The sequence below is a fragment of the Panthera onca genome, chromosome X (assembly GCF_046562875.1).
Source record: "Panthera onca isolate mPanOnc1 chromosome X, mPanOnc1 haplotype 2, whole genome shotgun sequence".
NCBI lineage: Eukaryota > Metazoa > Chordata > Mammalia > Carnivora > Felidae > Panthera > Panthera onca.
Window position 1 is genome coordinate 39,531,124 of NC_138357.1, and position 27,821 is coordinate 39,558,944.

Consider the following 27,821-nt stretch of genomic DNA (forward strand, 5'->3'; position numbering starts at 1 on the left):
TAATGTTAACATTTAATGTAACATTGGTATAGTACTCATAACTAAACTATGCAATTTGTTTGGATTTCTCTAGTTTTTCTACCAGTCTTTTTTTTTTTTTTTTTCTGTTCCAGGATCTGAAATTGTTACACATGTTTATTGTAAAAAACCTGTTTAGATAAAAAGACAAAATATGGGTAATCCCCCTACAAGGAGACAACTACTGATATTTTTAATACACATCCTTCCATATTTTTTTCTATAGAGAATATATTCCCTATAGAACATTCCCCCCCTGCAAAAAAAAAAAAAACTATTCATATTTCCCTAAGAGACAAGTTACAAACTGTGTTGTAATTTGCTTTTTTACACTTAATATAGCATTTTTTGTGTTTACATTTTTCCTCATCTAATGCTTTTAACATAGTTTAATTTATTCCCTACCCTTAAGACATTTTGTTGTTTCCATTTCTGAGCTTAATTCTTCATGCCTTAAGGCCAAACTATGCATGTGTTCTTAATGCCCTGCCCATAAACCTGAGAAATAGGACACTAGTCTCAGTAACAATGGCTCATTAAGCGAGTGATTCTAAATATCTATGTATTAGGTTGAATCATTTGAAACTGCTATTTTTTTAATGTAACAGGTTTTGACTATTGGCCGTTTTATATGGGTCAGCCTAATAGTTGGAAAAGCTTTCTAAAAAAAAAAAAAAAGAAATGGGTGGGCAGGTGGCACCTGGGTGGCTCAGTTGGTTGAGCATCCGACTCTTGATTTCAGCTCAGGTCATGATCCCAGGCTCATGGGATCAAGCCCTGCATTGGGCTCTGTGCTGAGCATGAAGCCTGCTTAAGATTCTCTCTCCTCTGCCCCTCGCCCCTGCTCGTGCATGCTGTTTCGCTCCAAAATAAAAAAAAAAAAAAAAAAGAAAAAGCTTTCTAGGTTATTCTGATCCCTTCCCGCTCTCCTCCTCCATTCTCATTCATCTGAGAATCCCTGTCCTCTAACTCTACTGAGTATGCCTGCATTTAGAATGGTGAGCAGACACATTTTGTCAGGCAAGAGTGTTCACACACTCCCCCTTCAAAATTGACTGCTGAACATTCAACCTAAGCTCTCTGCAAGATAGCCCAACAGCTTGGTCTCCTAATTGCAGATCTGTATTGGATGGCCAGGGACACAGGTGCCACCCAGTGGTGCCTTATAGAGGAACGGCTCATGTTTCTCTACCACCCTCCAACATATCAAATATTTTCATTCTTTCCCCTTTCTTTTATGCACTTCCATGTTCATGGTCTCCCCTTCCTTTTCTTCTCCCAATCTATGCCAATGGCACTTCTGGGTTTCATTATACTAGCTGGGTTTCATATACTAGCTATATAACTTTGCAGTGATAATCCTTATTTAAATAAAGGCTTTGGAACACTAGTCAAGAAGTAATAAGTAAACACACCGAATAGACTGTTATTTGGTCTGCTTATGAAGTCCTGATTCCTACCCAAAATGGGCATTAAGTGTGTATTCTGTCAGAATATGACACTTCTTGTGTTTAATTTCAAGCTTCTCAGTTGTATGGGGGGAAGCGCTTTTATATAGGTCAGATTTGAAGGGCATACACATCTACCTAAGAGTGAAAGATTTAACTTGGAAGTCATTCTTTAGTTTCCCTTCTGTGTAGCAGGACTTGTTAATTCATCCTGTGTTCATCCAGAAACTATTTGGTAAGCATTTACAGTGCACCTGTACTGTGCTAGGTCCTGTGGATTATAGTGGGGATCAAGACAGGCATGACCTCTGCCTTTAAGGAGCTTACAGCCCAGCAAGGGAACAGAAACTTGAACAAGTTTAAGTACTGTGCTGTATGGGTGCCCGCAGAGCAAATAGCAGAGACACCTGACAACGTGGGGAGGTAAGGAAGGCTTTTTAAAAGTGCTATTTAAACTAAGACCTAAAGGAAGCCAGGAAAAGGGAGAAGAGAATGTCCTTGGCAGAAGGAAAAGCATGTGTTAGACTCCAAGGTGAGAGATTAAGCTTGGTTCTTTTGAAAAACTAAAGTTTATAATGGCCAGAGCTTGTGAGATCAGCTTGATTTGAGCCTCACACAAGTCCTCACAACAGGTAGTAATAGTACTTCCTCCATTTTAGAATTGTGGCAAATGGGGTAAAGAGGTTAAACAACTTGCCCCAGGTCACCCAGCGCTAGAAAGGGGCACAGCCAGGAGCTGGACCCAGGCCATTTGGCTCCAGCATTTTGGCTCCTAACTACCATGGTAGACTGCCTCTCAGCAGGGCATTGTGTTACATTGGAGCTTCATGGTCTATTTCTTTAGCCTTCAATGAAGCATAGGACCTTATCCTGTTAATCTGTGGTCTTTTTTTTCAGATTGGCCAGGTGAAATACAATTTTTCTTACTAAGCTGAATATGAGGTTATACTAGATGCAGACTATTCCAAGAGCCAGAACTTATAAACATGTGAAAAATTCTTTAAGCTTACAGCATCTGGGTTAGCCCAGAAACTCTCCAGCTTGCTTTGGTCTTTTACCATTGATTGGGAACCAAGTACTTCATTTGATATGCAGCTCTAAGGTTGCTACCCTGTATTTTCCAGAGAATCATTGATGGGAAGTTATAATTACTTGTTTTTTTTTTTTTGTAAAAAAGAATGAGTAATGAAATATGTATCCCTGCAAGGCTGGAATTTTTGCTTGATTGCTACAGTTAATTTGGCAATATCCTTTCCTCTGACTTTTAAAGTTAGTTAAAGGGTAAACACAACTTCTTAAATAGGACTATAGTCTTTAAAAGTCATAAATTAAGAACCTATAAATGGAGAGATCTTATAGTGGTTGTGATTTATCCTTTTATGTACTTAAAATATAAGCATGTGTTTTGTAAGATGAGGAATTGAATACTTAAGTTTGAATTTATCAATTAAGGTTTAAAAATTTTTTTTTAATGTTGTCTATTTTTGAGAGAGAGAGAGACTGAGCGGGGAAGGGGCAGAGAGAGGGAGACACAGAATCTGAAGCAGGCTCCAGGCTCCGAGCTGTCAGCACAGAGCCCAACGTGGGGCTCGAACTCACGAACCATGAGATCATGACCTGAGTCCAAGTTGGATGCTAAACCAACTGACTGAGCCACCTAGGCGCCCCTATCAATTAGGGTTTTAATCTAGATTTCAGAAGTTGGATTATAAATATTGCATTGTATGTAAACTGAGATTGTCATAATTTTACATTGTTGAAACACTGGGGATAAAGAATTGTGCATGTGTGTACGCATATGTATGCTTAATGGCACAAAGCTGGTACTTTCATTTACCTGCCCTTTTCTATATGACAGTGGATTTAATCAGGAGTCTGTATTTCTCTCCACTAGTGAAGGTTGGCTTTTGCAGATGTAGCATATATTCTTGCCTTGTTCTCTTGTGGGACCAGAGTTAGAGTTATCACTAGAGTCACCACTAGGAATGTTTTTGCCAAAAACGGGTGAGGATTCTGACAATAATTACACTGGGCCAACAGGTAAACCAGGGGACAGACTCTGGCAGACTGGCAAGTGTGACCACCATCATTTGAACCTGTTCACATAAGCATCAAATTTGTGGGCTTAGCTTCAGGAGCACTGGGTCAACCCAGTTGAGTTAACCAGCAGCCACAGATCGTTTTCCCTTGACTTTACAGTAAAAACATTAATTTTCAAGTAGATATATTATTATATATTGCAGTGCAATCGTATGTGTATCAGCTGTAGTCTTTTGATAGTGTTTAGTATTGTGGACTCTGCTGCTAGGCCCTTTCGAGATTATTGCAGGACACGCTCCTAGCTGTCTGGGCCTTACAGGAAGTGAGATTACTTAATGATACTTTACTGTTACCCGAAACATTTTGAAATGAAAACTTTGAGGGAAAGAGATGATTCAGCCTTTTCTGCCTGCTTCTTTTTGAAGCAAGTACGCGTTTGTAATGTGATATCACAGTTGATTGGAATGTCTAAAGCAAGACAGTCTTAGGTAAGATGATACACTCTGAAGTTCAGAGAAGTTGGTCCCAGAGTTGAGGCTGTAAACAACTGGATACTGATGGAGACTTCAGTTCTGAAGTGCCCTTGCTTCAAAATCCTTCTTAGCCCCTGAGTGGAAGGCAACGAGGTGATCTCCACTTGGTGCCTTTTGCTTGTGATACCTTTTTGGAGAGAAGGCCTTGATTTCCCTTAAAGGGCTGATGCTGGTCAGACAAAAACCCTTTTCCTTTATGAGAGCAGAAGAGTTGGCAAGTATGACGGGGTGTCTATTAAATCTTACGCAAATATCCTCTGGCATTTGAGTTCCTGCTTATTTTAATAGGATAAGCGAGTGGAACCCTGGGCTTTTTAGAAGTTACTTGTATTTCATTCTGTGTGGAACCCCTTAGGATTGTCTGCTTTTTTGATATCGTGCATTCACTTGCCAGTAGTCGTCAATGGTTGTTAGTCACATTTTGGCATAGGGGACCACGAGGACAGTTAGCTTTAGGGAACATTTAACATTGTAGTTATAGCAAGAAAAAAGGAACTTTATTCTGCTTTGTTGATTATGTTGCATGAGCAAAAGAAGTTTCTTTTATTTTGAGTCTAGGTAGTTTAGGAACAAAAGTGTCTAATCTTTCGGTAGCACAGTTGAAGTCAACTTTTGGATCCTTTTACAGTGTCACTTCCCCACTTGAGTAGCACCAAATGCCTTAGGGGCCCTATTCATTGTCACTTCCCAACACACACAAACACAGATACACACTAGAATTAATTGAAAGACTAGTGCTCTATTCTCTCCTTATTTATTAAATGATGACACTAATATGTTCACTGCAGAAGTTTTAGAAAGGGTAAGAAAAATATAAGGATAAAACTAAAAATCACTGATAATTCTACAACGTCGGTGGGGGGTGGGGTTAACATTTCAGCTTGTAGTCTGCATACCGTTTGAAGAGGTTGATATTGTTCAAGTTTCCTCTTAAGCCAATGAAACTGTATATATCTTGAATATATCCTTAAATACGCTTTGGCAGTGCTGCATTTGATGAGTGTGTAGTATTTAATTATATTGATGCATCGTTATTTTACCAATATCCATCCATTTGGGCATTTGCAATTCTTTGTTTTTCAGTTCTTTTTGTAACAGTGATGAGTGTTGTCTACGTTTTTGTGTGTGTGCACCTCTGATTAATTCCTTAGGATATTCCTAGAAGTAGAAAGTGAAATAACTAGGTTGGGAGTATGATGTAAGAGGCATATTTCCAAATTGCTTTCTGTAAAGCTTGTACCAATTTATGCTTCTGTCAACAGTATATAAAGTGCCTTTTTGTATATATTTGGCAGCACTGAGTACTTTCTTTATTTTTAATTGGCATTCTCTCTGATGGAACTTCCACACATTGCTGTTCTAGTAAATAAAAATTATTCCTGGTGAAATGAAAGTGGGTATATAATATCAACAGTTAGTAGTGCAAGGAGTTGGTGGCCCTGGATACTTTGAGAACCATCAAAACAGACCATATTTTAGCTCCAAGAGTCTGTGTTTCTAAAAATATATATTTTTTCCTTCCTCAAGTAGTTTATCAATCTCAACTTTAGGGGAAAGTGCTAGGTTTTTTCCTCCTAAAATTATTGCTCCATGAGTGCTTATCGTTTATGACTTACCCTTTCTGTGCATACTGTTTATTAAGACTCATGCTTTTGTTGTCTTTAAAAACAAAATGTAACTTCTGGAAAAAAATTACATGAATTTTTGGAAAGTTTGAATTGTTATACTGGAGTACTTTCTGGTGAGAATCACTTAGAGTAACAAGCACTGCATTCAAGTATTGTTTAGGTCTCTAGTATTTTTTTTTTTATAAATTTTTTTAAGTTTATTTATTTTGAGAGAGAGAGCAGGGGAGGGGCAGAGGGAGAGAGACGGGGAGAGAGAGAGAATCCCAAGCAGGCTCCACATCATCAGCACAGAGCCCGATGGGGGGCCTGCATCCACGAACTGTGAGATCATAACCCGAGCTGAGATCAAGAGTCAGACTCTTAACCGACTGCGCCACCCAGGCACCCCTGGGTCTTTAGTATTTTAATGAAAGCCTTATAAATCCAGAACCATCTGTGTATCAAAACATTTCTTGAATAAACTTGGAAGGAAGGGATTTGGTATGTCCAATTTTTGATATGATGCAATCTATTTGGCCAAAATGTTTAAAAAATCAGTGTTATAACATTGTTGGTCCCAAGTCAAGAATTACCAGTGCGACAGCAATTTTCATGTGTTAAAACATTTTTTCCCCTATTGGTGTTTCATAATAGTGAAGCTATATGTTTAGGCAGACCTTACAAGGATTTATTGGTGTTTGTTACTTAAAGAAATTCTTATTTAAATGCAATTGAGTATTGAGAACTTTTAAATAAGATGTGTTTTTCCCTCTTGATGCTGTTGTTAATTTAATCCTAGGTAGCAGAAAGGATTGGAACTTTTTTGTTGTTCTCTAATATTCTTTTTTTAAAGTTTATTTATTTATTTTTGTAATCTCTACACCCAATGTGGGGCTTGAACTCATGATCCTGAGATCGTTACATGCCCTTCTGATTGAGCCAGGTGCCCCTGTGTTCTAATATTCTCACATTCATCTTAAGAGTAAAGAATAATCAATACTGATGAGAAAGAAATTCTTAATTCTCCTGCATAGGGAAGCACATAAGATGCTTTCCTAATGTTCTAGAAAGTAGACTTTATTTTAGCTCCTATGGTCATTTGGAGAAGAGAGAGAAGAGAATTTTTTAATGTACATATTTTTAATGTTTATTTGTTTTTTTTTTTGTTTTTGTTTTTGATAGCGTAAGCAGGGGAGGGGCAGAGAAAGAGAGGAAGACAGGGGATATGAAGCAGGCTCTGCACTGACAGCAGCGAGCCCGACATGGGGCTCAAACCCACAGACCTCAAGATCATGACCTGAGCCAAAGTCGCACGCTTAGCTGACTGAGCCACCCAGGTGCCCCGAGAAGAGAATCATTTTAGAGACTAGTTCACTACTCTCATTTTAATGCCTATTTTGGCTCTGAAAAATCTGTAACTTTATAAGTAAGGAGAGGAATTTATATACATCTAGTTTATTTTTCTGTTCCAGATGAAGTCTAGTACCTATATTGTAGTTCAGGTACTTGTTATTTTTATACACACACACACACACACACAGAGTTTACATAGATGTGTGTGTGTGCACGCACATGTGTATAAAGTTTATCATACTAATGGTAAAACTAAATGTATGTGTGTGTGTAAAGATACTAATTATAGGGGGAGAGTTTGTATACCAAAATGGGTGGTAACATAATTCTAGAGTTGGAGTATTTCTCTTGGCATTGAAACTAGACTCTGTCTTTGAGCTTGGGTAAAGGCAATGGGTGTAGCATAAATAAGCATTGCTTCAAAACCGAGAAAGTACAACAAAGAAACTACCCCAGAATACTGCAGGTTTAACTATGTGAAGAAATATCCATTGTTGTCATGGATATACGGGTGATATGTTCTTCCCGGTACTGTGACAAGAATAATTTTTGAGTTAGGAGTGGAACAAAGGACTTTCTGTTTGGCTAAAAGTGATTATAATCATTCTAAAATATAATGGTAGTTTTTTGTTACCAAATACCTGCCGAAGATGATAATGTAAACAGAAATTCTAGCTTAAGTATAGTATAGAAATGTCAAACCACTATGTTGCACACCTGAAACCAATAGAACATTTTGTCAACTATACTTCATTAATAAATAAAAAAAATAGTTACAAATAAAGTGAAGGCTGATATGAATTGTGGAGGGAAAAAAAAATAATGACTTAAACCAGCTGTATTCTCTGACAAGTGTTAGATTATTTATTTTGTCCATTCCAACAAGTATTTGATGCTATTTTCAAACCAAGGTGGGATACAGAGGTAGTAAGACGCAGTCCTTGCCCTGAATGAGCTTACTGTTTAGATAAGTGATTAAGGCAAATTCATAAATAATACAAGGTAATGTAATAGAAGTTTCAAGCTGTTGGGGCACCTGGGTGGCTCAGTAGGTTAAGCGTCTGGCTTCGGCTCAGGTCATGATCTCACAGTTCATGGGTTCAAGCCCTGCGTCAGGCTGTGTGCTGACAGCTCAGAGCCTGAAGCCTGCTGCGGATTCTGTGTCTCCCTCTCTCTTCTCCGCCTCCTCTGTTCGAGCTCTGTCTCTGTCCCTCTTTCTCTCTCTCAAAAATAAATAAACATTTAAAAAAAATGTTAGAAGTTTCAAGCTGTTGGAGAAAAGCTGTAGAAATTCAAAAGAAGGCAAGAAATGTTAGCTCAAGGTACAGTGAAGATATCCCAGAAAAGGTGGCTTTTGAGCAGAATTCTGGGTAGAAAGAAGGACATGAATGAAGTCTTTGACACAGGAGAATTCCAGAGAATATGAATATGATATATATTTTTTCAAGGTGATAAATGGTTTCTTTTGGGTGGAATAGTAAGGTAGACATTTTTCCTATTAAAAATTATTTCATAGTAAAATATTTAATGCTGCTGATGGAAATATAAATAGGTACAGCCTTTCTGGAAAATAATTTTTTATTATATATTAATAGTTTCCTTTCCCACCCTTCCTACCCCCTCAATCTGCCTTTGACTTGGCAATCACACTTTTAGGAACTATGAGGAAATAATTTTTATAATCTTGAAGTGGAAAAACAACCTACAAGCCACAAATGAGACTACCAATATGTGTTATTAAAACTTGAGAACCAATATTTGGCCCTAAGCACCCAAAACAACAGAAAAACTATATTGGGAAGAATACTGCAGACAAAGGCTTTATTTCCTTAATATATAAAGGGTTCTTATGAATCACTAAGAAAAAATGAATAATCAAGTGGAAAAAATGGGCAAAGGATTTGATTCATATTCATTCATATAAGAAATTCAGATATAGTGACTACTGTAAATAATTTAATACATCCATTGAAAAATATCACAAAAGTGTTTTTGGTGCCTGTTGAACAGAATTCAATGCAGTGTTGGAGGGGATGTGGAGAAATGGGCATATTAACACATTCCTGGTGGGAATGTGAAATGATGTATTCTATTTTATAGAGCATTAAAATTTTTTGAGGGGAATAAATTTTAAACTTTTACAAAAGAGTTGCAAAACCTAGTACATCATTTCCGTGGATCCTTCACCTAGCTCCCCCTAGTGGTAACATTTTATGTAATTATAGTACAATTAGTTAAAACTAAGAAATTAATATTGGTATAATACTATTAACTAAACTACAGACTTTGTTTAAATTTCATTGGTGTTTCCGGTAACATCTTTTTTTCTGTTCCTGGATCCAATCTAGGTTCTCATATAGTTGCCGTATCTCTTTAGTCTCTTCCATTTTTTTTAACTTTAAGTTTTTAATTTCAATTCCCGTAGGATTACAGTGTTATATTAGTTTCATATATATAATATAGTAATTTAACACTTCTATTCATCACCCTGTGCTCATCACAAGTGCCCACCTCAATCCCCATCGTCTATTTCACTCAGCCCCCCACCCACCTCCCCTCTGGTAACCATCAGATGGTTCTCTATAGTTAAGAATCTGTTTCTTGGTTTCTCTCTCTCTCTCTCTCTCTCTCTCTCTCTCTCTCTCATTTTTTCCTCTTTGCTTGTTTGTTAAGTTCCACATATGAGTGAAATCACATGGTATTTGTCATTCTCTGACTTATTTCATTTAGCATAAGACTCTAGCTCTCCTTAGTTTGTTCCAATCCATGACAGTTCCTCAGTCTTTGTCTTTTACGACCTTGACAGCTTTGAGGAATACTGGTTACTTTGTAGAATGTCCCTAATTTGGGTTTACCTAATTTTTTTTCTTGGTTAGATTGAGATGATGTAATTTGGGCAAGAATACCACAGAAGCAATGTTGTCTCCTTCTAAGTGCGTCCTGTCGGGGGTATGCGATGTCGATGTGCCCTATTATCAGTGATGGTAACCTTGATCACCTAGTTAAGGTGATGTCAATTGTGTTTCTCTACAGTAAAGTTACAGTTTTTCTCTTTGTAGTTAATAAATGTTATAAATGCTTCTACTTTATTATATTGTATTAATACATATTTGGGGATAATACTTTGAGACCAGTTTTAACTTTAAAACTTTCACTCACCAGGTTTTCTATTTCCTTTATTTCTTCCACATTTGTTAATTAGAATTTATGTATAAGGAATATTTGTTCTTCTCCCTTGTGTACTTATTTATTCAATCATTTATTTTTATTAGTATGCCCTCATGGATATTTATTTTATTCTTTGGGATTTAGGCTAACACTATCATTATTTGTTCAAATTGTCCCAGATTTGACCATTGGGAGCTCTTTTGGGTTGGCCCCTGTGTTCCTTTGGTATGTCTCCATCTTTTTTTAAAAAGTTTATTTATTTTGAGAGAGATAGGGTAAGAGAGCAGAGGAGGGGCAGAGAGAGAGGGAGAGAGAGAAAATCCCAAGGAGGCTCTGTGCTGTCAGCGCAGAGCCGGATGTGGGGCTCGAACTCACAAAGTTGCACACTGTATAGATAGTATGATTCAGTTTTTGCTGAAAAGCTGTGCATGTGTGAGTGTATTAGAATATGCTTACAAAAATGTCTCCAAGGGTACCCACCATACTATTAAAAGCTCTTACTTCTACAAGATTGAATAAGAAACATGCTTTCACTTTGTATTTTATATTTTGTAATGTTTGAGGTTTTAAACCTCTTTATTGAGATATCATGAATATTTTTAAAACACATTTTGTTTTAGGTTACATAACTTTTCCATGAAGCAACATTCTAGTCTGTGACAGTCTGGAATTATCTCCATACTCTTTACACTATTACATGATAAATTTTGGGTCGTTTTATTTAGGTTATAACATTTGTTTAATACGTTTTAGTTGTTTATGAATCAAGTGACCTATGATCCTATGAAACATTTAAGATTCTTGGACCACTCATACTCAAATATATTCTTAAAGGGAAAAGAAAAGATTGTACTGTAGCTTAGATTTTGAGCAGTGCTCTCTAGTAGTTTGATTGACTTATGACAGTCATGTAGGCCTGTTTTAAATGTCATTTTCGGGGCGCCTGGGTGGCTCAGTCGGTTGGGTGTCTGACTTCGGCTCAGGTCATGATCTCGCGGTCCGTGAGTTCGAGCCCCGCGTCTGACTCTGTGCTGACAGCTCAGAGCCTGGAGCCTGTTTCAGATTCTGTGTCTCCCTCTCTCTCTGACCCTCCCCCGTTCATGCTCTGTCTCTCTCTGTCTCAAAAATAAATAAACGTTTAAAAAAAATGTCATTTTCTTTTTCCTTTATGACTCTTTAAAAATCATTTTTGAAATAAACAACATTTATGGGAATTTTGGAAGCTATTAAATCAGCACAAAGAATATGAAAATATATGAAAATATTAAAACATAGAACTCACCTGTAATCCTACCACACAGCAATAGCTAGCTAGCATTAATATTTGGTACATATCTTACTAATTTTTCTATGAATATCTACCCACTCAAATATGTGTATATAATGGACTTATATGTACTGTTTTGTATCTGTGTTGTTTCTTGATTTCAACATTTCTAACCTTTGGACTGTATTCTAGTATGGCAGTTTTCATTCACTAGCACTTGTTAACATGTGGCTTACATGTATTTATCTGAAGCAAGACCATTGCTTAGAACATTGTTTTATAAGGGACTCACCAGAATTTACTTTTAGATTTGAACACCAAGTGCTCAGAACTTTGTTAATATTTTCCACTGTTTTCTGAAACATTCTCTTTTAAACTTACTAGGATGGGTCCTTGAGACATCAATTATAGGAGGAAGATTCCTTATGGTTTAAACATTTACAGCAGATGTTATCACAAGTTCAGTATTGACTTTACTTCTAGAAGAATGTTCTCAAAATGCTGGCTAACAGACTAACTTATTTGCAAGAGGGCAAAAACTAAACACATTAATGGTTTATTTTTAAGCCTGCCTCAAAAGATGAGGGTTGTCTGAAGTTGAACAGCACTGCCTTGTATTTGTATTGTTTTTTCCTTAATCACTGTCCTATTAGCCGCATGGACACAGTTTTGCTGCATGGTATTCGGTGAGTAAGATTTTCTCAGGGCTGCCTCATTGCCTAATTGAAAGATGATAAACTCTAGAAGCTGTATTCTCTCTTTTTCCATTCACCGGGTGATCATTAAGTGGAAATAAACTATATTATATGCTGTATTCTGTTAAAAGTTTGCCTTGTGAAGGATTTCCAACTTCCTTGTGTTACAAAAACTTGAGTGTACATGTGAACTGAAAAGTATGTTCAAACTTTGCATTCTAATTTCTGCTAGATCATTCCTAGTCAGAGTCCTTTGTAAATAGAGCCTGCATGGTGACAATCTGCTTAGTCCTTTTATATGAAATTATCTCTTCAATTTATTTTAATAGAATGGCTTTAATAATGGGATGCTATTTTTGTAGGGGGGAGGCTAGGAGAGAGGTTAAGTTCAGGGTCAGGTTTTCTGTTGTACAGAAAAAATTAGGCTATGTTAGGAAATGTGATTTAGTTCCCTTTTATCTGCTGGGCAGCTGTTGCTTTTTTTGTGTGGTGAAAGAACTGTCCATTAAAGTTATAGGCAGTAAAGTCTATCTTTTATATTCAAGAACCTCTTAGAGTTGCTTTGTCTTGCCCGATTGATGGAGGGCTATGAGACTGGAAATGTATCTCCCCCTGCCACCCATAGGTCTTTCAGTGATTTTATACAAGGTTAGTCTTTGTCATTTATCAGTTACCTAAATTAATCTGTGGGGGAAATCTCTCCATTTGTATATAGAAATAGGAAGTTTTCCCTCCCCATAATTCTGTTTCTGAGCTTTTTGGACTTTAATATGTATGTGTGGAGATTTACTTTACTTGTGTTGATATCAAACGTTAGCCCTGTGGGAGAAAAATAAGAAAATGTTAAGTAGCATGCCTTCTGTTTGTAAGTAGTCTTAACCATCTGTGTTCACACATGTACTGAACACTGTCCCCAGCACCCTCTCCCCAAAAGTAGATTGTGGATATTCACTTGCATTGGAAAAGTAGTTCTATCAAACAAAAGGCATGCTCTGTTACTGATAGGTCCTGGTATATATCATCCTTCCCTTCATTGTTCTCTGATGGTAGCAAAGGAGAAACTGAACTGAGTTAATACCAGCTTGTTAGTGTGGTGATTAGGCCCAAGGGTGTTTGTGACTTCCATTGGGGCATCTAGATTAAAAAAAAAATTTTTTTTAATGTTTATTCATTTTGTGAGAGACAGGAAGAGTCAGAGCATAAGTGGGGGAGGGGCAGAGAGAGAGGCAAACACAGAATCTGAAGCAGGCTCCAGGCTCTGACCTGTCAGCACAGCTTGAACCCACGAACCACAACAACATGACCTGAGCTGAAGTCAGATGCTTAACCGACTGAGCCAGCCAGGTCCCCCCGCCAAAATTTTTTTGAAGGGTTCTTCTCTTAGTCCTGCTTAAGTAAGTCCTGCTTAAGTACTACTGCGTGGAAATAAGAGCTCATTTCTTCTTCAAAATTGTAATCCTGCCTAGGATACCCCAGTAGTGTTGAAATGTGCAATAAGTAAGCAATGTCAAATTACTGAAGGACCTTATTTTACCATTCTGAGTATTCAGATGGTAAGTCCTTGTCTCCTGTGTTGTACAAAATATGTTAATCTTCAGCTGCAAACTGACCCTAAACCTTCATGGCATATCCATCTTGAAGAAAGAACATCATGAAACTGATCTGTATATTCACTGAGGAAAGATGAAAATATCTGTAGGTTTTACCTAGACCAGGGCTGTATTTTAATTTGGAAAGAACCTTTTGCTGTTTAAAGGAAATTATTCATTGTGGGTTTTTATGGGGAAATCGCTAGGTGCCTGCAGGCACTTGGGGGTGGGGATATCTAGGTAGATTGACTAGTTTTCTGTGGTCACACTTTGTCTCTGTCTCTGAACTTGGCTCCTGTCCTGATTGGGAGATGGGGGGGAATAAGAAGTACAAATAAAACTGTTAAGAGCATGAATCCTGCTTCTTGCCATTTTCTTTTTATTTTACTTTAAAATTTTTTATTGAGATACAATTGACATATAACATTGTGTGGGGCGTACATGTTGATTTGATACATTTATATATTGTTATGATTACCACTGTAGTTATAGCTGACACCTCTATTGCATCACATAATTATCATTTATTTTTGGTCGTGAGAACATTTAAGATCTAGTTTCTTTGAAGTTTGGAAGTGTATGACACAGTCTTGTTGGCTATGATCACTATGTTGTGTATTAGATCTCCAGAACTTACTCATTTTCTGTTTGCAAATTTTTACCCTTTAACAACACCTCCCCAGTCTCCCCTCCCCCCTTACCAACTCCTGATAACCACCATTATACGCTGTTCCTAGGCGTGGAATTTTTAGATTCCACATATGAGTGACATCATGCAACATGTGTCTTTCTCTGCCTGGCTTATCTCACTAAGCATAATGTCCTCAAGGTCCATCCAGGTCATTGCAAATGGCAGGCTTTCCTTCTTTATCATGGCTGAATATATTCCATTGTATGTATGCACACACCACATCTTTATCCATTCATCCACTGGCCGGACACCTGGGTTATTTCCATATCTCGGCCATTGTGAATAATGCTGCGGTAAACATGGGAGTGCAGATATCTTTTTGCTATCCTGTTTTCATTTCCTTTAGACACATACCCAGAAGTGGGACTGCTGAATCATAGGATAGTTGTGTTTTTAACTTTTTATGCAACATCCATACTGTTTTCCATAGTGGCTGTGCAAATTTACATTCCCACTAACAGTGCACAAAGCTTCCCTTTTCTCCACATCCTCTTGCCTCCACATCTAACGCTTGTTATCTCTTGTCTTTTTGATGATAGCCATTCTGACAGGTGTGATGTGATAGCTCTTTGTGGTTTTGATTTGCATTTCCCTGATGATGAATGATGTTGAGCACCTTTTCATGTGCTTGTTGGCCATGTGTATGTCTTCTTCAGAAAAATGTCTATTCAGTTCCTTTGCCCATTTTTGTAAAGTTTTTAAAATTTATTTTGAGAGACAGAGGAGAGAGAGAGAGAGAGTGAGAGAGTGGGAGAGGGGGAGAGAGAGAGAGAGAGAGAGAGAGAGAGAGAGAGAGAGAGAGAGAATTCCAAGCAGGCTCCGCACTGTCAGCACAGAGCTCAACACCCAGACTCAAACTCATGAACCACGAGATGATGATCTGATCTGAAACCAAGAGCTGGATGCTTAACCGAGTGAGCCACCCAGATACCCCCTCCACTCATTTTTTAATCTTGCCATTTTTTCCCCACAGAGTTTTGACTACGGTTTCTTAATCAGGCTCAATTACTTTTCTGAGATTCTAATAGCATTACTTCTAGCCAGATCATCTCTAGTCATTTCTTGGTTTTCCTTTGATACCTGGCTCATCATGAGCTAAGGTGCACAGGTAATGCAAAACAGCACTTGAGTTTTGTTTTTTTTTAAAGGAGTTCTTTTCTCATGTCATTGTAGCCATAAGTGTTGTCTTTTATTGCAGATTGAAATCAAAGAAGATAGACGTGTTCTTCTTGAGAGAAAAAGGAAATCTGTAAGTATTCTTTAAAAATTCTAACTTTGTAATTTTATCAACTTTTGGAGAAAATTAAGTTTTAACCATACTAACAGGCATCTTGACTCATTTTGTAGTGGAAAAACCCTGCCAATGTTTGTCTTAAAAAGGCAGGATTTGGAAAAGTAAAGTGGGAAAACTTTTCACCCTGTACACCTTGTAAAATTTAGACCATCATCATTCATTTATAAAAGGGGAGGTGATAATTGAAATCTAAGTAAAATCTTTTTCCTTGAGTGATACCAAAACATGGACTCACAGATTGGAGTTCCAGTTCTGACTCTTGAGGCTTACAGGCTGTTGAGTGTCTTTGACAAGGTATCTTGCTTCCCTTTGCATCAATTTCCTCAGATGTAATGAGGTTCATTATTACTGATGAAGATAGATCTGTAGTAGCATATATCCTCCCTAATAAATTAAACCTTATTCCAGTTACTGTTTCTCAAAACTGACTTAAATATATTCCTGATTTTCAGAGTTGTAAGTATTAGTCCTGTCCTTCGCTGAAGCATCTACTCTAGACCATAGCATGGAATCAAAGAAATACAACAGAGCACTTAAATTAGAATCACGGTGTTTGAGTCTTGGACGTTGAAAATTATCTAGTCTAGTATTTCCCAAACATTGATTTTCAGACAAATGCTGGTCAGTGAAGAGTTTTTATTGGTCCACGGTGAAGTGAGGAGAGTAAGGACAATGGGCCATTTGTTTCTTAAAGCTAAACTCTTCCCATTTACACGATTACTTGTTATTATAAGATCTGTCCATCTAATTTGGGGGATTAAATACATTCTATCTTCTATGAAATGATGGTGATAGCAAATGGTAGGGTTTTTTTGTTTTGTTTTGTTTTGTTTTTTAAATGTCCATACCTGGCCAAAAAAAAAAAAAAAAAAAAAAGGCAGCTGTGTTATTTCTCTCACCATCCTTTTTTTGTTTCAAAAACTTACTGGTCTGTGATATCTTAAAATAAGAACCCAGCTTTCTCATTTTACAGATGAGGAAACAGACAAGAGGTTATTTAATTTGTTCCAGGTCTTACAGTTCAGCAAGCTGCTGAACCAGGACCAAAACCCTGTATACGATGCTGCCTCTCTTGTATTTCTGGTCTTTCTACGAATCGCTTTAATTATAATAGGTTATAAACTTGAAACAGACGAACTGGTAGTTCTCATGTGCTAATAACTATTTTTGAATTGCAAGTGTAAAGAAATTCAAGACTTGATGTTCTTGTACAGCTCAGTGCTAAAGTCGACCGATTATTAGTTTGCATTAGAAAAACCTTAAGCGCAGCCAGAAATTTTCATAAGCAGACCTGAATTCACTGTCTCTGAATTCATCTACTTAGCACACTACGCCGGGATTGATCAAACAAGTAAGATACCAGTGAGGTTAGTGTTTCCTTTGGGAAATAGACTGTGGTTCCATTGTGAAGGCAGTAGTATTCAGACTTGTATAGTTAATTTATTTATCCACAGAGAGTTTGTTTCCTTTCTCTCTCCCTCCCTACTTCTCTCTCTCTCTCTCTCTCTCTCACTCTCACTCTCACTCTCACTCTCTCACGCACACACACACACTGCAAACATAGATAAACATTTATAGCAATCGGCCTACAGCCCATCTAGATAGGTAAGAGAAAAAACTACCAAGGCAAAGAGTGGGAGTTGCCAAAAAGCATTAGCAGAAACATATGGCCAATTGTGTTCAGGAGTGTGTACAGGTTCTTGGGAGTGTCTTTGACACTTTAGAGACTCCTCTTCAGTTGGCAGAGCTTGGCCTTGCTTATCCCAAAATACACTTCAAAACAGAAATACCGAATTCCATTTCCCTCCCTCCCTCACCTTAGTGAAACATGCATGGGCCAGGTAAACAAATGAACGTGAAGAGAGCAGAATGGAAAGTATTCCTCATCCCTAGTATGGAGACATTGACTCTATGAGAACTTTTCCATGGCTTCTTGTATTTAGCTTCATAAATACATGCTTTAGTTAATAATTTTTTAATTTCTAAAATGTGAGGCACCCCACCCCCCATAATATACATTTTGAATGATCTGTCTTTGGAATATCTGTGCCCTTCTCTTTACCAGTGCTAATATTTGAGAGTTGACTGAATGGTTACAGGATTTCAGTCTTCAACAGACTGATCAGTCTTTGAGTTCTTTTATTAGTCTCACTTATAAAGATGTATTTAATACTGAAGAGCAGAGTGAGCTTTAAAAAAAAAACAAAACAGGGTCATCCAGTTTCACATGGTGGCCATGGGGTTGAATTTTAGTGACTTACTTGGCCATTTTGTAAGAAATAAAGATTACATTGTTGCATAATTTTTAACAGTATAAAGTACTGGGTAACTACATTAACAAAGAACTAACCTGTTAGACTGGCTCCTCTAGCAAATGTGGAGGGTAAGTCATGTGGCAAAAAAGGTATAGTTGCAAAATTCTCCCTGCTACACAAAGTTATTACTATGGGAGTATTACTGCTGGTCACAGATTTTTTTTTTGTAATCTATACTTGTGGTTTGTATTACTTTATTGTTGACAAGTAGGTAACATGACAGGAGATACAGTCTGTGTAACTTTCACTTGGACAAAATACATTTATTATAACTAAGTTAATTTGATTTTTAAAATTTTTTTAATGTTTGTTTATTTTTGAGAGAGAGAGAAGCAGAGAGAGGGAGACACAGAATCTGAAGCAGGCTCCAGGCTCTGAGCTGTCAGCACAGAGTCCAATGTGGGGCTCAAACTCATGAACTGTGAGATCATGACCTGAGCTGCAGTTGGATGCTCAACCGACTGAGCCACCCAGGCTCCCCTAATTTAAAGTGAAGTTCTGTAACCCAATTATTTTTGATTAGCATCTGTTAAAACCATAACTGTGTTCCTTTGGAGAAAAATTACCTAGGCAATAGAAGACTTTACAGACAAAATTAAAGGCTACGCCATGGTGCGATGCGCCCCCTAATTCAGCAGCAAGGTTTTGTTTACAGGGATCTGTAGCAGTTAATTTTCAGCAGTAGCTGCAGAACATTGAAATGGGCACTGTGCTATCTACTCACCCTTTATGGCACTGAACCCTTTTTTATGTTTCTCCAAACACATACCTCTCGGAACTTAGTTTTTCTTCCCTTTTCCAGGTGTCTGATAAAGTTGGATGGTAACATCATGCTTTGTCAGTATGTGGCCATTACTAGCATGGTTTATCCTCACAATTCCTTAAATGCAATCTTTGGGTAAAATCCATACAACCAACTCCTGACTTTTGAAAGCTTCATAATATTTAAAAATCAAGTGTGTGGTGATCACTTAAAATGGGGAATAGATATATAATTACACAATGTATGTGAAATGTGTAGGCAGCAACATTGGCTCCCAGATCTCCTCATTTCAACACATTAGATCACCTTATTTCAACACATATAGATAGGATCCCAATTACAAGATCCTATGACCTAGAAAAAACATAATCTGATGCATGCTGGGGATGTTCTTAAGGCATTATGGGAGGGAACTTTTGCTGCAGTGTGAAAGAGCATCTTCAACATGGCAGCTGAGGTGCTTTCTTTGCTGGGAAAAGCTGGGAAGAGACTGGCAGGATGGCGACTTCAGGAGTTAATAACTCTCCAGGTGATGAAGTAGACAGGCTTGGTTAATCTTGTTAGAGACGCACCCAAAGATCAGTCATAGTTGTGAGACGCTGCTGGTCAAAAAAAAAAAAAAAAAAAAAAAAAAAAAAAAAAAAAAAAAAATAGCTTGCTAGGCACAGGTGCAGTGTGTTGGGATAGGGCATGTATATGTTCACCCTAGGTCTTTGTTTCTGTTTTGCTTTTTCAGTTTTCAAATGTATTCTTCTAATTGCTATGTATCGGATTTAAAGCTTGATTGTACAGATTATGCCATATTGATTAGATTGGTCTGTCAATTTGAATCAGGTGAGACTTACAAGGGGCTGATGAATATATCTTTCACAAGATGATTCAGTCTTGCAGACTAACAGCAAAAGATCCTACTAGCTATTCTTTTAATGCCTTTTGTTTTCTTAAAACAGTAATATTTTTAAAGTTTTACTATTAAAATATTAAGTGAATTCTATTGTAATATAGCTCCTGTAAAGTTTGATTTCATTAACCAAATGCAGCTATTCTTTTAACATTGCATTTGAGCTTTCTCCTGTATGTTAATATCGTTTGGAACTTTTTAAAGAATGTGTGAAACAAACTAGGATTTTAAAAAAAGCACTCCACCCCTTTACAAAAGTCTTGGTGATGCAACATCTGTGTAGAAATATGATCTTTTAAAGAGCCACAGGTACGCTTTATCTGTTTAATCTCTTTGAAATTTTATAATTGTTTCCTGATTTAATGTTTAGTGCATATGGCTACTCCTTTTCAGAAGGCAACTTGTTTCTTTATTTGGTATTTAAATTATCCTTAAATAACGTGTGACTTGAAAATGTGATTTCTTCAAGTAGCACTCACACAGTTCATCGTTGGTTTTCAAATTGATGCCTTTTACATTTTGATAAAGTCCTGTGCAAGGACAGGTGAAGTTAAGTTGTCCTTATTGCGTATTTCAGGTTGGCAAATGCATGGGTCCTTGCTTGGTTTACTCCATTTTCTCAAACTTCTGAAAAAAAAATGTCTTGGCATTAATCGACTTCAGTTTATGAGTTTTTCTCTTTCATTCTTAAATTGATGTTGTGTCACATGCTTCTGGGGGAGATGATTTCTTCTTTTAAATTCAGATTTTGATCAATATGTAGTATGTGTTTACTTTGCATATGCTAAAGCTTAAATGTACCACTAATGCTTTTGTGTTTTAACCTAACTATCTGAGAGCGTTTGAAGTAACTGGAATGAAATACTTAACATTAAACTTGACCTCAGGACAAAAAGTAAAAGAAAATTTTATCTGATTTTCCACTAAGACTTCTAGGACTTACTAGATGCCTAAAGGGCTTTTTTTCCCCACCCATAAAAATGCCTTAGGATTTAGGACAGATCAGTGCTCAAAATTGCTGCCAGGATTTCTTCATACACAAGGTTTGTCACTCTCACCTATTTGGATTATACCAGTATGATCAGGGTCACAGACAGTATAGCTGAAGGCATAGACTTTAAAATCTGTTAGACCTGGGTCAAAATCCCTGCTTTGCTGTGTCACCTTGGGCATATTATCTCTCTGAGACAGTTGCATCATCAGTAAAATGAGGGGACTACCTCAAAGGGGTTTCCTGAAGGATTAAATGAGATAATGCATCTAAAGGATCAAGCATGGTGCCTAGCCCATAGTAAATGCTCAGTATGTAGTTATTAATCTGATTTCCATGTGGAACGGTAAACATCAGCAGGGACAGTGAATTATTTTGTGACTGAAAAGGATGGCCTTCCCTTTCCTGGTTGCCATACAAGTGAATTACTTGATTTCAAGGAAGCACAGCTGAGAGTTCATGTCCTCTGGTAGGGCAGCAGTATCACTCTTCATACATGTAAGGACAGCATAACCTTTGTGAAAGGCATTGGTGAAAAAGCACATAGTACCAATTGTGTAGCCTTCAATGCTTTTCTTTGTTTTTTTTTTTTAAGTTTATTTCCTTAGAGTCAGTGAGCTGGGGAGGGGCTGAGAGAGAGAGAGAGAGAGAGAGAGAGAATATCCCAGGCAGGCTCCACACTGCCAGCGTGGAGCCCCATGCCTAGCTCGAACACAAGAACTGTGAGATCATGATCTGAGCCAAAATCTAGAGTCTTACCTGACTGAGCCACCCAGCTGCCCCAAGACTTCAGGCTTTTATTTATTTTTTATTGTTTAAAAAAATAACTTTAATGTTTTATTTATTTTTGAGAGAGAGAGAGAGAGAAAGAGAGCAAGTGAGCAAGCTGGGGAGGGGCAGAGAGAGAGGGAGATACAGAATCCAAAGCAGGTTCTAGGCTCTAAGCTGTCTGCACAGAGCCCGACATGGGGCTCGAACTCACGAACCATGAGATTATAAACTGAGCTAAAGTTGGACGCCTAACCGACTGAGCCACCCAGGCGCACCCCAAGCCTTCAGGCTTTTGTAACAGCAGTCTTTCACTTCTGTGCAACAGGCAGATTTATACATTTTTTTTTTGAGAGGGAGAGAGAATCTTAAGTAGGCTCAACACCTAGCATGGAGCCTGATGCAGGGCTTGATTTCATGACAGTCAGATCATGACCTGAGCTGAAATCAAGAGTTGGATGCTTAACTGAGCCACCCAAGCGTCCCCATATTTTCTATTAAGTGACTAAGAACATGTTCAAATTTATTATAATTAGCACAGATTTTAACAGGATACCCTCTCATAGAATGTTGGCATGGACAAGTGATTTAAAATTTTTTTAAATGTTTATTTATGAGAGAGAGAGAGAGAGAGAGAGAGAGAGAGAGAGAATGTGAGGGGGGAAGGGGCAGAGAGAGAGGGAGACACAGAATCTGAAGCAGGCTCCAGGCTGCCAGGTGTCAGCACAGAGCCTGATGCAGGGCTTGACTCAACAAACTGTGAGATCATGACCTGAGACAAAGTTGGAAGCTTAATTACCTGAGCTATCCAGGCACCCCCCTGATTTTCTTTTTCTTCTTTTTTAAAATGTTTTATTTATTCTTGACATAGAGAGTGATTTTCTTTTTTAAAGATGACTAAGGTTGGTGGTCTTCAGGCTGTGGTCCTTGCATACATTTTTACTTTATTATTTTAGAGTAGTTCCATGTATATTCTTATTTTCAGTCAACGAATTTATTGAACTGCTAATGCTTGGAAAGACCACAGTAATCACTGTGGGTTCAGCAGCAAACTGTAAACCCTGTCTCATGGAGCTTATGTTCTAATGGGGATGTCAATAATAAATATGAAGAAGAAAGCATATGTCATATTGGTGATAAGTGCTAAGGAGAAGAACAGAGTGAGAAAGGGACTGCAGGTTGTTGGGGTGCAATTTTCGGATGGCTGGAGAAGGTGGTATCTCAGTAAAGACAAAAAGGTGATGAGAGAATAAGCTATGCAGGTATCTTGGAAGAACATTCCAGGCAGAGAGAATAGTGTGTACAAAGGCCCTGAGGCAGGGTCATGCCTGATGTGTTTCAGAAACAGCAAGTAACAGGTAGAACTATAACAGAATGAGCCAGGGGAAAGCATAGGAGAGGAAGTCAGAAATTTCAGAGATAGGGGAAAGATCACATAGTCTCATTGGGTAGAGTGAGGACTGAGGGGGTCCTATGGGGATCCTTTGAAAGGTTTTGAGCAGAGCAATGACATAATCAACCTTACATTTGCAGCAGAGCATTCTGGCTGCTGAGTTTAGAATGTGTTATAAAAGTGGAGGCGGGGAGATCAGATGGGCAAATGCATTTATTCAGGTGCAATGATAGTGGCTGAAACCAGTACAGTAGCAGTGGAAGTGGCGGGAAGCAGTTCACCTGGGTATGTGTCTTGTCAGAGCTGGTAGGATTTGCTGCTGATCGGTGTGGAATGTGTGAGAAAGAAGAGTGGAAGTGAATCTCTAAGGGTTTTTTTTTTTTTTGGTCAGAGTGACTGGAATTACAGAGATGGGCAAGACTGGGCGGAGCAGGTGTGAGGCCAGATGATCAGCAGCTCCACTTGGACCATATTAAGTCTGAGGTATTTAACTGATAGGGATCTGTTGAGGAAGAAGTTGGATTGACAAATCTGGTGTTTAAGGAAGACCTCCAGGCTAGGGGGAAAAAATTGGAAGTCATCACCGTATATATATGCTATCTGAAGCTGTGGGACTAAATGGGATCCCCATGGCATGGGTGGAGAGAAAGACAAGAGGAGGGGCAGGGACTGAGGACTGTTGCATTTAGAGGTCAGGGAGATGAGGAAGAAGCAGCAAAGAAGACTGAGAAGGAACAGCGAGAGAAGTCAGGAGAAAACTGGAAGAACTGTGGTCTCCTGGAAGCCAAGTGAAGTTGTTTCAGTGAGGAACAGAGGGGGCAGCTGTGTCAAAGTCTGTTGATGAATCAAGGGAGAAGTGGGAGCCTTAACTGACCTTGGGATGTGATGGCATGGAAGTCATTGGGGCCCTCGATCAAAGCACTTTTGTGGAGTGGTAGTGTGTAAAAGCCTGAGTAGTAGGTTCCAGAGGAAATAGGGGGAAAGGACTGGGAGATGAAAAGTGTAGGCAACTCTCAAGGAGTCCCGAAGAAAAGAAAGGGGGCTGGGGCCAGAGAAGAGCTTCCGAGAGAGGGAATGGTTTTTAAAGTGACAGAGGTAATAGCCTGTTACGATGCTTATGGGAACGATTCAGTCAAGCAGGGAAAATTAACGGGGTGGGTGAGGGAAGAGCCAGTGGAGCAGCACCACCAGGTCCTTCTCAAATAGGGGTGAAGGGGGGATGCTCAGCACGTCCGGTTTTTTTCTAGCCAAATTCAGCTGCATGGGTGCACGTGCACACTTCAGTGGAGGATTGGATTCAGCCCAGGTGTAGTTTAGCTGAAGAAGTACAACAAAATGGGAGAGGGGCCAGAAACTCAAGAGGGTATTCCAGAGACTGATTATTATTGCCCATGGAATGTAAGCTGGCCATGGGGAAGGATTCTCCCAACAATGCCACCAAATAGCACAAGCAGTATTCCTGTTTTATACATGAGCTTAGACAGAGATACAGAGCTTGTGAGAGGTCATATTACCTGTTCAGAGTCACACTTCATAGCACATACGAGGTCAGACCCAGATCTCCCACCTCGGTTTAACCCATTTACCGCCCAGGAACTCAGCCTTTCTCTTCTGCAGAGGACATATCCCCATAATGCGATAGCCAGGGGGTGAATCTTGAGTTGCTAAACCATCATACGCATGTGACTCTTACAGTAGAGTTACATGCTAGTGAAGTTGGCTCTGAAAAAATGCAGTTTTCTCATTGACTTAGATCCCCAAAGTGGAGCAGGATCTTACATGGAAAGCATCAGGCACCTGCTACCCTACTGGCCGGTTCTCACCTCCATCCTGCGCTGTTCTGCTTCCGTCCATTTGCTCATCCATTTGTTCTCTCTGATAGGACTGTCCTCATTCTCCACTCTTTTTCTTTTCCTTTTCCTTTTGAAAACCTACCTATCTCAACTACTATGGTTTTTGTGAAATCTTTCCAGCTGGTTCTACTTCCTCCTTCATCTCTTTTTCCCCCAAAACTGATGCAGTTCCCCCCCTTGAATATGTTTAGCCTTTTGTTCTTACTGGAGGTGTATGTACACACACACACACACACACACACACACACAGACACACACACACACACACACACACACACACACACAAACGTTTTAAAAAGTTTATTAGTATTTGTTTTTTTTTAGTCATCTCTACACCCAATGTGGGGCTTGAATTCATGACCCCAAGACCAAGAGTTGTATGCTCTTCCAACTGAGCCAGCCAGGCACCCTTCTTATGGGATATATTACATTCTACATTTTCTATGTATTTGTGAACTGATCTCCCTGCCCCCTACCATACATATGAACACATGTGTAATGCATGTAAATGATTGAGGCATGTGTGCTTTACTCATCTTTGTACTAAGGGCTCAAAACTTACACAGAGTAGGTGTTTTCTTCTTTTCTTGAAATCAATTTATCAATAGACCTGAATGTAACCCTGGAAAACCTTTGGCAAGGAAAGATTTTCAGATGACAGGCGACGCTGGGCAGAGGCTGGCTTGAATGAGCAACTGACCAGGGGACGGGCCTCAGCTGTCACTCATTCACTGAAAACGCCAATGGTTCAAACATTCAGCTGAACTGGGGGTTCCAAGGAGTCCTGTCAGGGGCTGTCAGTCCTCCCCTCCCAAAGCAGCTCTGCGTTTTCCTTTTATCTATCTATCTATCTATCTATCTATCTATCTATCTATCTATCTATCTATCCATCTATCCATCTATCTATCTATCTATCTATCTATATCTATCTACCTTTGTATTTTCATGTTCATATAAGATTTTATTCCAGTAGATGACCCAGGCCCCCCTCATCACCACCAGAAAGAATTTGAAAACACCTGAACTAACTGATGTCTCAGAGCTCTCCTCACCTGGATGTTCTTTGAGGCTTGTCTGCTGTGTATGTGTTGTGTTGTGTGTGTGTGTTTACACCAATGTGTCTCTGTATTACGAGGATTAAGCAAAAGACATTGTCCTACTTCTGAGCCTTAAGGCAAATATGTGTAAAAGATTAATAAAAATGTATAATGCAACTAATACAATTAGATTATAAACCCTTCAAAAGCTGTCTATATATCTTCAGCCCCAAGTCTGACAATGTCTCAATTGAAGGTCAGGTGGTACTCATTAGGGCATAATATCAATTCAGAGACTTTTTGGGGGGACTTCTGGTACTGTCTCTGACAATTTATGTATCGAAGTAAGTATTGTTGTGTCTTGAATTAATTTCCTTTTGGTACTCCTTTCTATTACCAGTAAGGAATTATTTTTTAAAATTATGTATGTAAGTGGGTTATCATCTATGACTACCTTTCAAGATTGATAAGAGAGTATTACAGAATATTTGTTCTAAGAAAAAGGTGTTGGGTTTGATCAGGTTGAGAACTACTGGTCCTTGCTGTGGACTTAGGGGCTTAGATGTTTAGAATATCCGTAATCAAGGATTGAAATGAGTGGTAGACATTTCAAGTGATGTAGGAAGTTAGAAAAAGGAAAGATGATTGTGGATTTGAGTCATTGTGAAATGAATGATGGAGGATTGTTAGAGGGGATCTTGCATATTGAGGACCAGACACCATGATGGACACTTGACATAACTTGTTTTGAAGAGATGAATGACCCGACTTGTCAGACCAAGGCAGCAATTTCTAGGTAGGGTAAATCCCCAAATTTAAAGTCGGAAGGACCCCAGGAAATCATATAAGCCAGCAGTTCTTAGTTCAGAGTTGGTGTCACCCTTTGGGGTTTATGGATGGATTTTAGGGAACTCACAAACCCCCTAAAATCACATAGACCCTTTTGTATATCTTGGGTTTATAGGTCGCAGTTGGATTCTCAAAAGGGTCCATCACCTCTAAGAAGTTAAGGGCTACCGATCTAGTTTGATTTTAAGCTCAGATAGCTTGTTCGGCTCAAGCTTCCACAGCCACTTGGTGACAGAGATAGGGACTGAAACCCAGGTCTTTGTTCCTGTAGTTTCTTGCTCATCTTGCCCCACTAGGTTGCAGGGCATAAACTAAAGTGGAGGCAGGATTAAGGTAACCACTTTATGGTAATTGGTGTTAAAACAAACAACTGTCCTGGGTTCAATAGGTTCCACCAGAGTTGCAGAAGGATGGGCTTCATTCAATTTGTCTCCTTAAAGTGAACTATTATTTAAAATTTTTTAATGTTTATTTATTTTTGACAGAGATAGAAAGACAGAGCATGAGCGAGGGAGGGGCAGAGAGAGAGGTAGACCCAGAATCCGAATCAGGCTCCAGGCTCTGAGCTATCAGCACAGAGCCCGACACGGGCTCAAACCCACAAGCTGTGAGAACGTGACCTGAGCCAAAGTCAGATGCTTAACCGACTGAGCCACCCAGGTGTCCCAAAGTGAACTATTATTTTAATTTTTATCGCTGAAATATTCTTCCACTCACCAAAATAGCTTTCTCAGCTGAAGGCAAGCTCCCTGTGAGTTATAATCATCCCTGAGGCCGGTTCTGCCATTCCTTTCCAATTGGCACTCTCTTTCTGACCTGCAGAGGCCCCCAGTTTTCTGTCTGATTCAATCAGATCAAAATTACTTGGTCTGATTTGTCAGATCCTGCACTACCCGTAGCCTATTTAGCCAACATGTACTTACTCTATGCCCCAGTCAGTCTAGTGTCCTTATGGGCACTCCCACTCTCCCAAAGCTCTTTCACTCCTACCTCTGCATCTTGCCATGTGGTTTCCCTGCCCGGAATGCTCTCCATTCTTTCTCCTTAATTTTCCAGATCCCCAACATCAGGTCCACTTTAAAAGTCTACTCTTCACAGAGCTCCCTTTAGTTACTGCTGGCCATTTTGCACTTCCTCACGATGTCTGTCGCATTGTTTGTACCGCATGCCACAGCACTTAGGTGTTTCCAGCAGGCTTTTCACTGGAAATGCTTCGGTGGGCACTTTGGGAGCAGGCTTCCAGGAAGT

General features: G+C 38.8%; 1 protein-coding gene across 4 annotated transcripts in view; it reads left to right on the forward strand.

Moving 5' to 3' along the window:
- Positions 1-27,821, forward strand: part of ACSL4 (acyl-CoA synthetase long chain family member 4) — a 99,781-nt gene that overhangs the window by 16,078 nt on the left and 55,882 nt on the right. For all 4 annotated transcript variants that reach the window (XR_014136864.1, XM_081793982.1, XM_081793983.1 and 1 more), the window contains exon 2: positions 15,608-15,658. The gene's annotated coding sequence lies outside the window, so the exon portion shown is untranslated. The remainder of the gene's footprint in view (positions 1-15,607; positions 15,659-27,821) is intronic.